Here is a 15,000-nt window from a genome sequence, read left to right as displayed (position 1 = left end):
TGTTTGTTTTCTTTTGATTAAGCGCAAGCTTTTTTCTTTGTTTTCTTTTGATTAAGCGCGGGCTTTTTTCTTTGTTTTTTTTTTTTATTTCGCCCCGGCAGACGCGGTTTTTGCGCCGCCCCGGCTGACGCGGTTTTTGCCGCCCCGGCTGACGCAGTTCGGACTTAGCACTTTTCGGCTGTGCCTGGCTGGCGGCCCACTCACTCGATCGCCATGTCTGTTTGCCACAGTTTTCCCGGTGGTGCCGCACCCGGGCTCGCCCCGGCTGACGCAGTTTTCGCGCCGCCCCGGCTGACGCGGTTTCGTGCCGCCCCGGCAGACGCGGTTTTCGCGCCGCCCCGGCTGACGCGGTTTCGTGCCGCCCCGGCAGACGCAGTTCGGACTTAGCACTTTTCGGCTGTGCCTGGCTGGCGGCCCACTCACTCGATCGCCATGTCTGTTTGCCACAGTTTTCCCGGTGGTGCCGCACCCGGGCTCGCCCCGGCTGACGCAGTTTTCGCGCCGCCCCGGCTGACGCGGTTTCGTGCCGCCCCGGCAGACGCGGTTTTCGCGCCGCCCCGGCTGACGCGGTTTCGTGCCGCCCCGGCAGACGCAGTTCGGACTTAGCACTTTTCGGCTGTGCCTGGCTGGCGGCCCACTCACTCGATCGCCATGTCTGTTTGCCACAGTTTTCCCGGTGGTGCCGCACCCGGGCTCGCCCCGGCTGACGCAGTTTTCGCGCCGCCCCGGCTGACGCGGTTTCGTGCCGCCCCGGCAGACGCGGTTTTCGCGCCGCCCCGGCTGACGCGGTTTCGTGCCGCCCCGGCAGACGCAGTTCGGACTTAGCACTTTTCGGCTGTGCCTGGCTGGCGGCCCACTCACTCAATCGCCATGTCTGTTTGCCACAGTTTTCCCGGTGGTGCCGCACCCGGGCTCGCCCCGGCTGACGCAGTTTTCGCGCCGCCCCGGCTGACGCGGTTTCGTGCCGCCCCGGCAGACGCGGTTTTCGCGCCGCCCCGGCTGACGCGGTTTCGTGCCGCCCCGGCAGACGCAGTTCGGACTTAGCACTTTTCGGCTGTGCCTGGCTGGCGGCCCACTCACTCGATCGCCATGTCTGTTTGCCACAGTTTTCCCGGTGGTGCCGCACCCGGGCTCGCCCCGGCAGACGCGTTTTTTTTTTCTTTCGCCCCGGCTGACGCAGTTTTCGCGCCGCCCCGGCTGACGCGGTTTCGTGCCGCCCCGGCAGACGCGGTTTTTTGCGCCGCCCCGGCTGACGCGGTTTTTGCCGCCCCGGCTGACGCAGTTCGGACTTAGCACTTTTCGGCTGTGCCTGGCTGGCGGCCCACTCACTCGATCGCCATGTCTGTTTGCCACAGTTTTCCCGGTGGTGCCGCACCCGGGCTCGCCCCGGCTGACGCAGTTTTCGCGCCGCCCCGGCTGACGCGGTTTCGTGCCGCCCCGGCAGACGCGGTTTTCGCGCCGCCCCGGCTGACGCGGTTTCGTGCCGCCCCGGCAGACGCAGTTCGGACTTAGCACTTTTCGGCTGTGCCTGGCTGGCGGCCCACTCACTCGATCGCCATGTCTGTTTGCCACAGTTTTCCCGGTGGTGCCGCACCCGGGCTCGCCCCGGCTGACGCAGTTTTCGCGCCGCCCCGGCTGACGCGGTTTCGTGCCGCCCCGGCAGACGCGGTTTTCGCGCCGCCCCGGCTGACGCGGTTTCGTGCCGCCCCGGCAGACGCAGTTCGGACTTAGCACTTTTCGGCTGTGCCTGGCTGGCGGCCCACTCACTCGATCGCCATGTCTGTTTGCCACAGTTTTCCCGGTGGTGCCGCACCCGGGCTCGCCCCGGCAGACGCGTTTTTTTTTTTCTTTCGCCCCGGCTGACGCAGTTTTCGCGCCGCCCCGGCTGACGCGGTTTCGTGCCGCCCCGGCAGACGCGGTTTTTTTGCGCCGCCCCGGCTGACGCGGTTTTTGCCGCCCCGGCTGACGCAGTTCGGACTTGGCACTTTTTGGCTGAGCCTGGCTGGTGGCCCACTCACTCGATCGCCATGTCTGTTAGCCACAGTTTTCCCGGTGGTGCCGCACCCGGGCTCGCCCCGGCTGACGCAGTTTTCGCGCCGCCCCGGCAGACGCGGTTTTCGCGCCGCCCCGGCTGACGCGGTTTTTGCCGCCCCGGCTGACGCAGTTCGGACTTGGCACTTTTTGGGCTGAGCCTGGCTGGCGGCCCACTCACTCGATCGCCATGTCTGTTTGCCACAGTCTTCCCGGTGGTGCCGCACCCGGGCTCGCCCCGGCAGACGCGTTTTTTTTTTCTTTCGCCCCGGCAGACGTGGTTCCCCCCCCCCCCCCTTTTCGCTCGCCCCGGCTGACGAGGTTTTCGCGCCGCCCCGGCTGACGCAGTTTTCGCGCCGCCCCGGCTGACGCGGTTTCGTGCCGCCCCGGCTGACGCGGTTTTCGCGCCGCCCCGGCTGACGCGGTTTTTGCGTCGCCCCGGCTGACACGGTTCGGACTTTGCACTTTTCGGCTGTGCCTGGCTGGCGGCCCACTCACTCGATCGCCATGTCTGTTTGCCACAGTTTTCCCGGTGGTGCCGCACCCGGGCTCGCCCCGGCTGACGCAGTTTTCGCGCCGCCCCGGCAGACGCGGTTTTCGCGCCGCCCCGGCTGACGCGGTTTCGTGCCGCCCCGGCAGACGCAGTTCGGACTTAGCACTTTTCGGCTGTGCCTGGCTGGCGGCCCACTCACTCGATCGCCATGTCTGTTTGCCACAGTTTTCCCGGTGGTGCCGCACCCGGGCTCGCCCCGGCTGACGCAGTTTTCGCGCCGCCCCGGCTGACGCGGTTTCGTGCCGCCCCGGCAGACGCGGTTTTCGCGCCGCCCCGGCTGACGCGGTTTCGTGCCGCCCCGGCAGACGCAGTTCGGACTTAGCACTTTTCGGCTGTGCCTGGCTGGCGGCCCACTCACTCGATCGCCATGTCTGTTTGCCACAGTTTTCCCGGTGGTGCCGCACCCGGGCTCGCCCCGGCAGACGCGTTTTTTTTTTTTTCTTTCGCCCCGGCTGACGCAGTTTTCGCGCCGCCCCGGCTGACGCGGTTTCGTGCCGCCCCGGCAGACGCGGTTTTTTGCGCCGCCCCGGCTGACGCGGTTTTTGCCGCCCCGGCTGACGCAGTTCGGACTTAGCACTTTTCGGCTGTGCCTGGCTGGCGGCCCACTCACTCGATCGCCATGTCTGTTTGCCACAGTTTTCCCGGTGGTGCCGCACCCGGGCTCGCCCCGGCTGACGCAGTTTTCGCGCCGCCCCGGCTGACGCAGTTTCGTGCCGCCCCGGCAGACGCGGTTTTCGCGCCGCCCCGGCTGACGCGGTTTCGTGCCGCCCCGGCAGACGCAGTTCGGACTTAGCACTTTTCGGCTGTGCCTGGCTGGCGGCCCACTCACTCGATCGCCATGTCTGTTTGCCACAGTTTTCCCGGTGGTGCCGCACCCGGGCTCGCCCCGGCTGACGCAGTTTTCGCGCCGCCCCGGCTGACGCGGTTTCGTGCCGCCCCGGCAGACGCGGTTTTCGCGCCGCCCCGGCTGACGCGGTTTCGTGCCGCCCCGGCAGACGCAGTTCGGACTTAGCACTTTTCGGCTGTGCCTGGCTGGCGGCCCACTCACTCGATCGCCATGTCTGTTTGCCACAGTTTTCCCGGTGGTGCCGCACCCGGGCTCGCCCCGGCAGACGCGTTTTTTTTTTTCTTTCGCCCCGGCTGACGCAGTTTTCGCGCCGCCCCGGCTGACGCGGTTTCGTGCCGCCCCGGCAGACGCGGTTTTTTTGCGCCGCCCCGGCTGACGCGGTTTTTGCCGCCCCGGCTGACGCAGTTCGGACTTGGCACTTTTTGGCTGAGCCTGGCTGGTGGCCCACTCACTCGATCGCCATGTCTGTTAGCCACAGTTTTCCCGGTGGTGCCGCACCCGGGCTCGCCCCGGCTGACGCAGTTTTCGCGCCGCCCCGGCAGACGCGGTTTTCGCGCCGCCCCGGCTGACGCGGTTTTTGCCGCCCCGGCTGACGCAGTTCGGACTTGGCACTTTTTGGGCTGAGCCTGGCTGGCGGCCCACTCACTCGATCGCCATGTCTGTTTGCCACAGTCTTCCCGGTGGTGCCGCACCCGGGCTCGCCCCGGCAGACGCGTTTTTTTTTTCTTTCGCCCCGGCAGACGTGGTTCCCCCCCCCCCCCCTTTTCGCTCGCCCCGGCTGACGAGGTTTTCGCGCCGCCCCGGCTGACGCAGTTTTCGCGCCGCCCCGGCTGACGCGGTTTCGTGCCGCCCCGGCTGACGCGGTTTTCGCGCCGCCCCGGCTGACGCGGTTTTTGCGTCGCCCCGGCTGACACGGTTCGGACTTTGCACTTTTCGGCTGTGCCTGGCTGGCGGCCCACTCACTCGATCGCCATGTCTGTTTGCCACAGTTTTCCCGGTGGTGCCGCACCCGGGCTTGCCCCGGCAGACGCGTTTTTTTTTTTTCTTTTCGCCCCGGCTGACGCAGTTTTCGCCCCGCCCCGGCTGACGCGGTTTCGTGCCGCCCCGGCAGACGCGGTTTTTTGCGCCGCCCCGGCTGACGCGGTTTTTGCCGCCCCGGCTGACGCAGTTCGGACTTTGCACTTTTTGGCTGAGCCTGGCTGGCGGCCCACTCACTCGATCGCCATGTCTGTTTGCCACAGTTTTCCCGGTGGTGCCGCACCCGGGCTCGCCCCGGCAGACGCGTTTTTTTTTTTCCTTCGCCCCGGCAGACGTGGTTCCCCCCCCCCCCCTCCGTCTTTCTTTTTGTTTTTTTTTTTTCGCCGCGGCTGAAGTGGATTTTTCGGTGCCTCGACGCCCCGGTAGTCGCGGTTTTTCCGTTTCCGCACGGCCCCGGCTGACGCTGCTCGGTCACAGTCGCCTTTTGTGAGGATTGCAGACTTCTTGAGCGCGGGTGTTTTTTTTTGTTGTTGTTGTTGTTTTATTACGCATTCGCTCCAGCAGACGCTGTTTAGACTTTTTGTTTCCTCTTTTATCCTGCGACGAGGTGACGAGGTTTATTCGGTGCCCCGCCGCCCCGGCTGAAGTGATTTTTCCTGTCCCGTGCCGCCCCGGCTGACGCGGTTGGGACTTCGCGTTTGTTCGGCCGCCACGGGTTTTGGCGCACTCGCTCGGTTGCTTGTTGTTGCCACTTGTTGCGAACCCAGGTTTCTTGAGCGAGCGCGGGCGTTTTTTCTTCCTTTCTTTCTTTGTTCTATGTGTTAGCGAATCGGCCTTTAATATCACACGAGGACTCACAACCAACAATTTTCAGTTTGAAGTGTAAAAAATCTGCAGGTGTTGACGTAACTGACTTGCCCCGTACCCTTGAGTACATCCATGAAGTTCTCGTAGTACTACTAAATCGCATTATTCCAAGTGGAGAAATTCCCATAAACTTGCAAACCTCTACACGAAAATCGGTGCGCGTGATAAAGTTGAAAATTATCGTCCGATATCAAATGTGCCTTCTATAACACAAATTCTAGGAAAAAAAAAAAAAAACACTTGTTCGCCGTTTTCTGCGCCGTGACTGGCAGCACTCCGGCGAAGCGAAACGGGGTCGATTCGAGCACGATATCGGCGTCTTTCGACGTGCTCGCCGGCGACCGTCGCACGAGTACGTCGCACGAGCGCGTCTGCCGGGGCGCCGTTTGCGAAGCCGACGCAAAAGTGGGAACCGCCGCTCGGATGATCGCCGCTTTCGGCAGAGTGAGTGTTGGCACTCCGGGGAAGCGAAACAGCGTGAATGCGCCCACGAAATCGGCGTATTTTGAAGTGCCCGCCGGCGACCGTCGCACGAGTACGGTAAACCGCGTCAGCCGGGGCGTAGTTCGGGACGCCGACGAAAAAGTGGGAAGCGCAACTCGGATCTTCGCCGTTTTTGCAGGAGTGAGTGGCGGCCCTCCTGCGAGACCAAGAAGCATCGATTCGTGCACGAATTCGGCGCCTTTCGACGTGATCGCCGGCGACCGTCGCTCGAGTAGGGCAAACCGCGTCTGCCGGGGCGGGCTTCGGGACGCCGATGCGAAAGTGGGAAACGCTGCTCGGATGTTCGCCGTTTTTGGCCGAGTGAGTGCTGGCACTCGGGCGAAGCCAAACGGGGCCGATTACGGCACGATATCGGCGTCTTTCGACGTGCCCGGCGGCGACCGTCGCACGAGTACGGTAAACCGCGTCAGCCCGGGCGGAGTTCGGGACGCCGATGCGAAAGTGGAGAACGCCGCTCGGATCTTCGCCGTTTTTGGAGGAGTGAGTGGCGGCACTCCGGAGAAGCCAAGGAGCGCCAATTAGCGCACGATATCGGCGTCTTTCGACGCGCTCGCCGGCGACCGTCGAACGAGTAGGGCAAACCGCGTCTGCCGGGGCGGGGTTTACGACGCCGACGCAAAAGTGGGAACCGCCGCTCGGATGTTGGCCGTTTTTGGCAGAGTGAGTGCTGGCACACCGGCGACGCGAAAGAGCGCGAAAGCGCCCACGAAAGTGGCGTATTTGGACGTGCTTGACGGCGACCGCTGCAGGAGTACGAAAAACCACGTCAGCCGGGGCGAGCGACCCACGGCGGTCTGGGTGCTTATCGCTGCTATTATAGGGGCACCCCGGCAGACGCAGAAAAAAAAAATTTTTTTTCGACCTTCTTTTTTGCTGGTCGAGCTCGGGTAACCCAGGTCGCAATGGGAGCCGCGCACGAAAGCGGCGTCGCGAGACGCGTTCGCGGTCGCTAGTCGCACGAGCTCGGCAACCGCGTCAGCCGGCGCGGAGTTCGGGATGCCGACGGCTAAGTGGGTACCGCTGCTCGGATGTTCGCCGTTTTTGGCCGAGTGAGTGCTGGCACTCCGGCGAAGCGAAACGGGGCCGATTCGGGCACGATATCGGCGTATTTCGACGTGCTCGCCGGCGACCGTCGCACGAGTACGGCAAAGCGCGTCTGCCGGGGCGAGGTTTGCGATGCCGACGAAAAAGTGGGAAGCGCCGCTCGGATCTTCGCCGTTTTTGCAGGAGTGAGTGGCGGCCCTCCTGCGAGACCAAGAAGCATCGACTCGCGCACGATATCGGTGTCTTTCGACGTGCCCGCCGGCCACCGCCGCACGAGTACGGCAAACCGCGTATGCCGGGGCGGGGTTGGCGACGCCGACGCAAAAGTGGGAACCGCCACTAGGATGTTCGCCGTTTTTGGCAGAGTGAGTGCTGGCACACCGGCGACGCGAAAGAGCGCGAAAGCGCCCACGAAAGTGGCGTATTTGGACGTGCTTGACGGCGACCGCTGCAGGAGTACGAAAAACCACGTCAGCCGGGGCGAGCGACCCACGGCGGTCTGGGTGCTTATCGCTGCTATTATAGGGGCACCCCGGCAGACGCAGAAAAAAAAAATTTTTTTTCGACCTTCTTTTTTGCTGGTCGAGCTCGGGTAACCCAGGTCGCAATGGGAGCCGCGCACGAAAGCGGCGTCGCGAGACGCGTTCGCGGTCGCTAGTCGCACGAGCTCGGCAACCGCGTCAGCCGGCGCGGAGTTCGGGATGCCGACGGCTAAGTGGGTACCGCTGCTCGGATGTTCGCCGTTTTTGGCCGAGTGAGTGCTGGCACTCCGGCGAAGCGAAACGGGGCCGATTCGGGCACGATATCGGCGTATTTCGACGTGCTCGCCGGCGACCGTCGCACGAGTACGGCAAAGCGCGTCTGCCGGGGCGAGGTTTGCGATGCCGACGAAAAAGTGGGAAGCGCCGCTCGGATCTTCGCCGTTTTTGCAGGAGTGAGTGGCGGCCCTCCTGCGAGACCAAGAAGCATCGACTCGCGCACGATATCGGTGTCTTTCGACGTGCCCGCCGGCCACCGCCGCACGAGTACGGCAAACCGCGTATGCCGGGGCGGGGTTGGCGACGCCGACGCAAAAGTGGGAACCGCCACTAGGATGTTCGCCGTTTTTGGCAGAGTGAGTGCTGGCACTCCGGCGAAGCGAAAGAGCGCGAATGCGCCCACGAAAGTGGCGTGTTTGGACGTGCTTGACGACGACCACCGCAGGAAAACGAAAAACCACGTCAGCCGGGGCGAGCGACCCATGGCGGTCTGGGTGCTTATCGCTGCTATTATAGGGGCACCCCGGCAGACGCAAAAAAAAAAAAAATTTTTTTCGACATTCTTTCTTGCTCGTCGACCTCGGGTGACCCAGGTCGCAGTGGGAGCCGCGCACGAAAGCGGCGTCGCGAGACGGCTTCGCGGTCGCTAGTCGCACGAGCTCGGCAACCGCGTCTGCCGGGGCGGAGTTCGGGACGCCGACGGCTAAGTGGGAACCGCCGCTCGGATGTTCGCCGTTTGTGGCCGAGTGAGTGCTGGCACTCCGGCGAAGCCAAACGGGGCCGATTCCGGCACGATATCGGCGTCTTTCTACGTGCTCGCCGGCGACCGTCGCACGAGTACGGCAAAGTGCGTCTGCCGGGGCGGGGTTTGCGACGCGTACGCAATAGTGAGAACCGTCGCTCGGATGTTCGTCGTCTTTCGCCGAGCCAGTGCTGGCACTCCGGCGAAGCCGAACGGAGCCGATTCGGGCACGATATCGGCGTCTTTCCACGTGCTCGCCGGCGACCGTCGCACGAGTACGGTAAACCGCGTCAGCCGGGGCGGAGTTCGGGACGCCGATGCGAAAGTGGGAAGCGCCGCTCGGATCTTCGCCGTTTTTGGAGGAGTCAGTGGCGGCACTCCGGTGAAGCCAAGGTGCGCCAATTCGCGCACGATATCGGCGTCTTTCGACGTGCCCGCCGGCCACCGTCGCACGAGTACGGCAAACCTCGTCTGCCGGGGCGGGGTTTGCGACGCCGACGCAAAAGTGGGAACCGCCGCTCGGATGTTCGCCGTTTTTGGCAGAGTGAGTGCTGGCACTCCGGCGAAGCGAAAGAGCGTGAATGCGCCCACGAAAGTAGCGTATTTGGACGTGCTTGACGGCGACCGCCGCAGGAGTACGAAAAACCACGTCAGCCGGGGCGAGCGACCCACGGCGGTCTGGGTGCTTATCGCTGCTATTATAGGGGCACCCCGGCAGACGCAGAAAGAAAAAAAAAAAAATGGGGACATGGCGTGCGTCACCGTGCGGCTTCGCAGCGTTGCCGAAGTCGCCGAGCCCTTCGACTGAGCCGAACGGCGGACAGGGAACGTTGGTCGGCCGTTCTAACCTGTCGGTGCCACGCCGAGACGTCGTTAAGGAAAACCGCGTCGTGGGCCTCTACGACGCCGTCGAGTCGTTGTACGTTTGGTGTCCAGCGTGTCGGCGGCGAGTAGCGGACACGTCGTTCACGACTTCGGTCTTTCGCAGTCGACGCGAACTTGCGGAGAGTCGTGGTGCCTCACGTTTTCGGCAGAAACCGCGGCGGAATTTTCCCGTGCGTGCGCGCACGACCTCGGTGCTGTGCCGTCAGCGTAGTGTTGCACAAACTCGTGGCCTACCCAAGGTGCGGTACGTTTGCGGCCGTATCCTCGGTGGGAATTTCGTGAGTAGGGTCGCAAATTCTACGACCTCGGCGGGTTTGAGAGCGACGTAGACTTGTGGCACGCTCAACGTGCCACACGTTTCGGGGCACACCCGCGGTGAAATTTTCTCGAGTACGCTCGTATTAGTGCCCAAGGAGGTCTGGGTACTTATCGCTGCTATTATGTGGGGGTTCTCGTGAGCGGCGTACGCGAAAGCGACCGGGTGTCTGATATGCGGCGGGCTTCGGCCTCGTCAAGCGTGTCCTCGGGTCTGCTCCAGGGGAATCCACGGCAGTCGTCTGCAGCCTCATCCGCTTGATGCGTTAGGGGCTGGTTGTCGGACGGTGCCGTTTTACCACGATATCGAGGTGTGTTCCGTGTCGTCCTCGGGCGATTCAGATGCGAAAGCGCCGAAGACGCGGGCGTGACCCGTCGTCTGGCGGCTTTGCAGTCTCGGCTCCGTTGCTAGTTCCGGCCGGTCCACCGACAGTGCAGCGGGCTTGGGCAACCCGCACGGCGCGACCGAGTCGATGCAACGAAAAAGAGCGAGCATGAACGTGCTTCTTGCCGCACGGCTCCCACTCGTCTTTCGGGAAGGTTGTGCCGTAGCGAGCTCGAACGCCGTCATCTCGGAGTGCAAAATAAGCGTGTTGGGGCGCCTGAAGGTGGCCTCCGCCGCACACAGACTGCGTCCGGCCCGCCGAAGGCGAGGACGGACGCGCAGTCGAACGATTACCTGGTTGATCCTGCCAGTAATCATATGCTTGTCTCAAAGATTAAGCCATGCATGTCTAAGTACATGCCGAAATAAGGCGAAACCGCGAATGGCTCATTAAATCAGTTATGGTTCCTTAGATCGTTTCTTCCTACTTGGATAACTGTGGCAATTCTAGAGCTAATACATGCAGTGAGCCTGGAGCCCTTTGGGTAACGGGTGCTTTTATTAGACCAAGATCGATCGGGTTTCGGCCCGTATTGTGTGGTGACTCTGGATAACTTTGTGCTGATCGCATGGCCACGAGCCGGCGACGTTTCTTTCAAGTGTCTGCCTTATCAACTTTCGATGGTAGGTTACTTGCTTACCATGGTTGTTACGGGTAACGGAGAATCAGGGTTCGATTCCGGAGAGGGAGCCTGAGAAACGGCTACCACATCCAAGGAAGGCAGCAGGCGCGCAAATTACCCACTCCCGGCACGGGGAGGTAGTGACGAAAAATAACAATACGGGACTCTTTTGAGGCCCCGTAATTGAAATGAGTACACTCTAAATCCTTTAACGAGGATCAATTGGAGGGCAAGTCTGGTGCCAGCAGCCGCGGTAATTCCAGCTCCAATAGCGTATACTAAAGCTGCTGCGGTTAAAAAGCTCGTAGTTGGATCTCAGTTCCAGACGAGTAGTGCATCTACCCGATGCGACGGCTCGGACTGAACATCATGCCGGTTCTTTCTTGGTGCACTTCATTGTGTGCCTCGAGATGGCCGGTGCTTTTACTTTGAAAAAATTAGAGTGCTCAACGCAGGCGAGTCGCCTGAATAAACTTGCATGGAATAATAGAACAAGACCTCGTTTCTGTTCTGTTGGTTTTTGGAATACGAGGTAATGATTAAGAGGGACGGACGGGGGCATTCGTATTGCGGCGCTAGAGGTGAAATTCTTGGACCGTCGCAAGACGAACTACTGCGAAAGCATTTGCCAAGAATGTTTTCATTGATCAAGAACGAAAGTCAGAGGTTCGAAGGCGATCAGATACCGCCCTAGTTCTGACCATAAACGATGCCAACCAGCGATCCGCCTGAGTTACTCAAATGACTCGGCGGGCAGCTTCCGGGAAACCAAAGTATTTGGGTTCCGGGGGAAGTATGGTTGCAAAGCTGAAACTTAAAGGAATTGACGGAAGGGCACCACCAGGAGTGGAGCCTGCGGCTTAATTTGACTCAACACGGGAAAACTTACCCGGCCCGGACACTGGGAGGATTGACAGATTGAGAGCTCTTTCTTGATTCGGTGGATGGTGGTGCATGGCCGTTCTTAGTTGGTGGAGCGATTTGTCTGGTTAATTCCGATAACGAACGAGACTCTAGCCTATTAAATAGGTGCGGGGTTCCCAGCACCTTACAACCTTCTTAGAGGGACAAGCGGCTCCTAGCCGCACGAAACAGAGCAATAACAGGTCTGTGATGCCCTTAGATGTCCGGGGCCGCACGCGCGCTACACTGAAGGAAGCAGCGTGTCTTTATCCCTGTCTGAAAAGACTGGGTAACCCGTGGAACTTCTTTCGTGATTGGGATAGGGGCTTGCAATTGTTCCCCTTGAACGAGGAATTCCCAGTAAGCGCGAGTCATAAGCTCGCGTTGATTACGTCCCTGCCCTTTGTACACACCGCCCGTCGCTACTACCGATTGAATGATTTAGTGAGGTCTTCGGACCGATGTCCGGCGCGGCCTTTCGGTTGCGCCGGTCTGTTGGAAAGATGACCAAACTTGATCATTTAGAGGAAGTAAAAGTCGTAACAAGGTTTCCGTAGGTGAACCTGCGGAAGGATCATTAACGGATTGTGAAGGGTGAGCGCCTCAGCTGCGTCTGCGCCCGACACTTTCTGCCGCTGACCCCGTTTGGACGCGGGGTCGGCTTTTCCCCACGGGGCTGCCTGAATGTGGAGCGGCACCCCGTGACAAATTGTTGCGCCCAGCGGACGCCAACACCGCGACCTTGGACGGTCGGCCAGGTGGCGGACGCGGGTACAAACGGCGCAACGCACTCATAGGTCGGCTTTCGACCCGCCACTGCACCGTGGCTCGAAGCGCTCGAAATGCGCGACCCGACCGCTGCGGGACCGCCTAGTACTGTAAACAGGAGCGGCGGAGCGCGAACGGCGAGTCGTGGTTACGTCGGTAGAAGGCGAGGCTGCGCGTTCCCGAAACGCCAGCCGAGTGCCCTCCCGACCGTTCGAGCGTGCAAGAACGAGACCCGACAATCGCGCGGCGACTGCCAAGTACGAGAGGAACGGCACAAGCGTCGGCGGTCGGTCAAGGAACTGGCGATGTGACGGGTCCGCTGTGCACCAGTGCATACCGTCCCGCCGTCCGCGGCAAGCGCCTCCGCGTCCTCGGGTGACGGAGGCTGCCGGTCGGTTCTTGCAGGCGAGGGATCTCGCTGGCACCGGTTCGCGTTGACGCGCGGCCGGTCATGGCACGGCGATGCGACGGCCGAGGTGCGCAGTACTCGATGGAGGAACCGCACGCTCCGATGACCGTCCCGCCCTCCGCGGCGTATGCGTACCGACCGTAATGGTTGCAGCAGCGCCGGCCGGCTTTTGAATTCGCCACACGAAACACGGTGCGAGATCGCGGTTAGGGGAGCGTCGACGTTGCCAGGCGTTTTGCTTGCTGCCGAGGGAAAGGCGGCACGGCCACGTCGCGCTCGTCGCGATTAGCGGGTCTGCGCGCTTTGGGAAGGTGCCGCAACGACTTGCCGAAAGAGGAAGCACGGAAGAACGAGGGACTTGGACGTCCCGACAATTGAACGCACTTGCGGCCAGGCCCTTGCTGGCTTCGTTCTTCCGCCTCGAGTAGGCTCGTACGCGGCTCCGGCGCCGAAAGTGGTCCTTGGCACCGACTTCGGTGGACGTGGGAAGTGCCGCGCAAGTACGGCGCGCCTGGCTCCACCTGTTGGCTAAAGTAGGCAGCCGGATCGGCATTTTGGTGTGCGGTGGCAAACCGTGGATGCGAAAAAAGCTTGTGCGATTTCGTGGAACAAAAAGCGGGGGTCCCCCTTTTTATGCGGAGGAGACCGACCCGCCTGCCGTGGTGAACCGCGACGCCACGGTAAAAACGGGAGAGGCTTGTCGATGGGACCGTGCATCCCGCGCTCCACGGAGGCCGGGAGGCGGCCGCCCGAGGAAATGTGTAGCCGTCGAGGCCCGCATCTGCGTGCACTCTTATCCAAATGGGTGTACCGCAGGCATTTTCTGGTTAGGCGGGCCAATGAGAGCGAGCACACAACGATACCTACGGGTCCGGCTTGGAGAACCGGCTTCGACGCCTCCCGAGTATTTATAGAGGGGTGGACCACGAAAGCACTCGCAAGTAGCGAAAGCGAAACGCCGTCCGAAACACACCGTTTGCTCGATTTGCGGCAGCCGAAAAAGGCGCGGCAGAGTTTTGGAGTCCAAGCGTGCGCTGAAAAGCGCCCTTCTTGGCCACTGTTTGGCCGAGTGCCAGAAACGTTTGGTTTTGACTGTACGGAATTGAACAAACACTTTTTCACGACTCTAAGCGGTGGATCACTCGGTTCTCGGGTCGATGAAGAACGCAGCCAGCTGCGAGACTTGGTGTGAATTGCAGGACACACTGAGCACTGATTCTTTGAACGCACATTGCGGCCTTGGGTCTTCCCTTGGCTTCGTCTGTCTGAGGGTCGGATCACATATCAAGAGAGCCTTCGGCGCACAAGGGAACGTGAGCCGTCGACTCGTTTTGACCGCGTCGGCAACACGGACAGCACGCTGAACACCTCACAGCGAGCGCCAACAGCGGCCACTCAAGGGCGAGACGGTGGCGACCGTCGTGCCAGAGCCCAACCGAAACGGGGGCGACCGACTGCATTGAGGATGTGGCACCTCGTTGAGACCGCCGCAGGACTTCGAGTCGGAAGGAAGCCTGCAGGGAAAGTGCGGTCGAGGTTGCGTACTCCTCTCTGCGACCGGGCGCGCAAGAGCTGCGAGAGCCACGGACGCGCAACTTTAACGCACGGTAAACACGAGGAGCGAAAGCCGGCCAGCAAAGCTTCTCCAGCCGTGCGCAAAGTGCGCGAGATCGCAGCCTTGCGTTGCGCTTGTTGCCCACGAAGTAAGCAGGGTGTCCCGTAGACCGGGCGCTCGAACACGCTGCGGGGCCGTGCCTCCTCCAGGCTTTGCCGCGCGAACAGGGAACGTTCGCGCGCAAAGCGCAGGGAGGTGAGGAGGCTGCGCCCGACGTTTGCGGTTCGCTGCGTACGCGGTTGATGCGGAGAGCACGGCGCGACGACTTGCCGCGAAGCGGAAAAAGTCTCCCGCACGAGTTGGCGAAACGTTGGCGAAGCTTAAGGCGTTCTCGTCGTAGTCCGCCGTCGGTCTAAGTGCTTCGCAGTTCCCGTCCCGTTCAAAAAACTGGGCCACTCCAGTTGGGGCGGGGGCGACGCTACACGAGACGATGCCTCTCGCCAGGCTGCGTGGCTGCCCTTGCGGCGGCGGCGACTGGCCTCGGCGGTGTTTGGGCTTTCGACACGGTCGTTTATCACGCAACTGCTCGGACGACGCACGCGCGCAGCGGAATGCCGCTTGCCAGCCTTGTGAAGATGTGACCCTGTACAGGGTTGCGGGCGCACTTGGTAGGGCGTCGTACTCGGTTCGCGATGGGTTTACGAACGTGTCCCGTCACTTCCACGTCACACCGGTTGTGCGCCGCACGCGTGCAGCGGGGAAGCCGATTGCCAGCCTTGTGAAGAAGTGGCCCTGTACAGGGTTGCGGGCGCACTTGGTAGGGCGAGCGCACG

At 62.0% G+C, this 15,000-nt stretch overlaps 2 non-coding genes across 2 annotated transcripts; both read left to right on the top strand.

Annotated features, from left to right (window-relative positions):
• Window positions 1-10,200: 10,200 nt before the first annotated feature.
• On the top strand, window positions 10,201-12,015 carry LOC142791828 (small subunit ribosomal RNA). Its single transcript, XR_012890447.1, has one exon. It is a non-coding gene; the product is annotated as a small subunit ribosomal RNA (ribosomal RNA).
• A 1,719-nt stretch (window positions 12,016-13,734) lies between these two features.
• LOC142791840 (5.8S ribosomal RNA) lies at window positions 13,735-13,887 on the top strand. The gene has a single exon (XR_012890459.1). It is a non-coding gene; the product is annotated as a 5.8S ribosomal RNA (ribosomal RNA).
• Window positions 13,888-15,000: the final 1,113 nt, after the last annotated feature.

Source organism: Rhipicephalus microplus, unplaced genomic scaffold (genome assembly GCF_043290135.1).
Source record: "Rhipicephalus microplus isolate Deutch F79 unplaced genomic scaffold, USDA_Rmic scaffold_190, whole genome shotgun sequence".
NCBI classification, from domain to species: Eukaryota; Metazoa; Arthropoda; class Arachnida; order Ixodida; family Ixodidae; genus Rhipicephalus; species Rhipicephalus microplus.
Note: the sequence above shows the minus strand (reverse complement) of the source record. Positions and strands in the feature narration are given on the sequence as shown.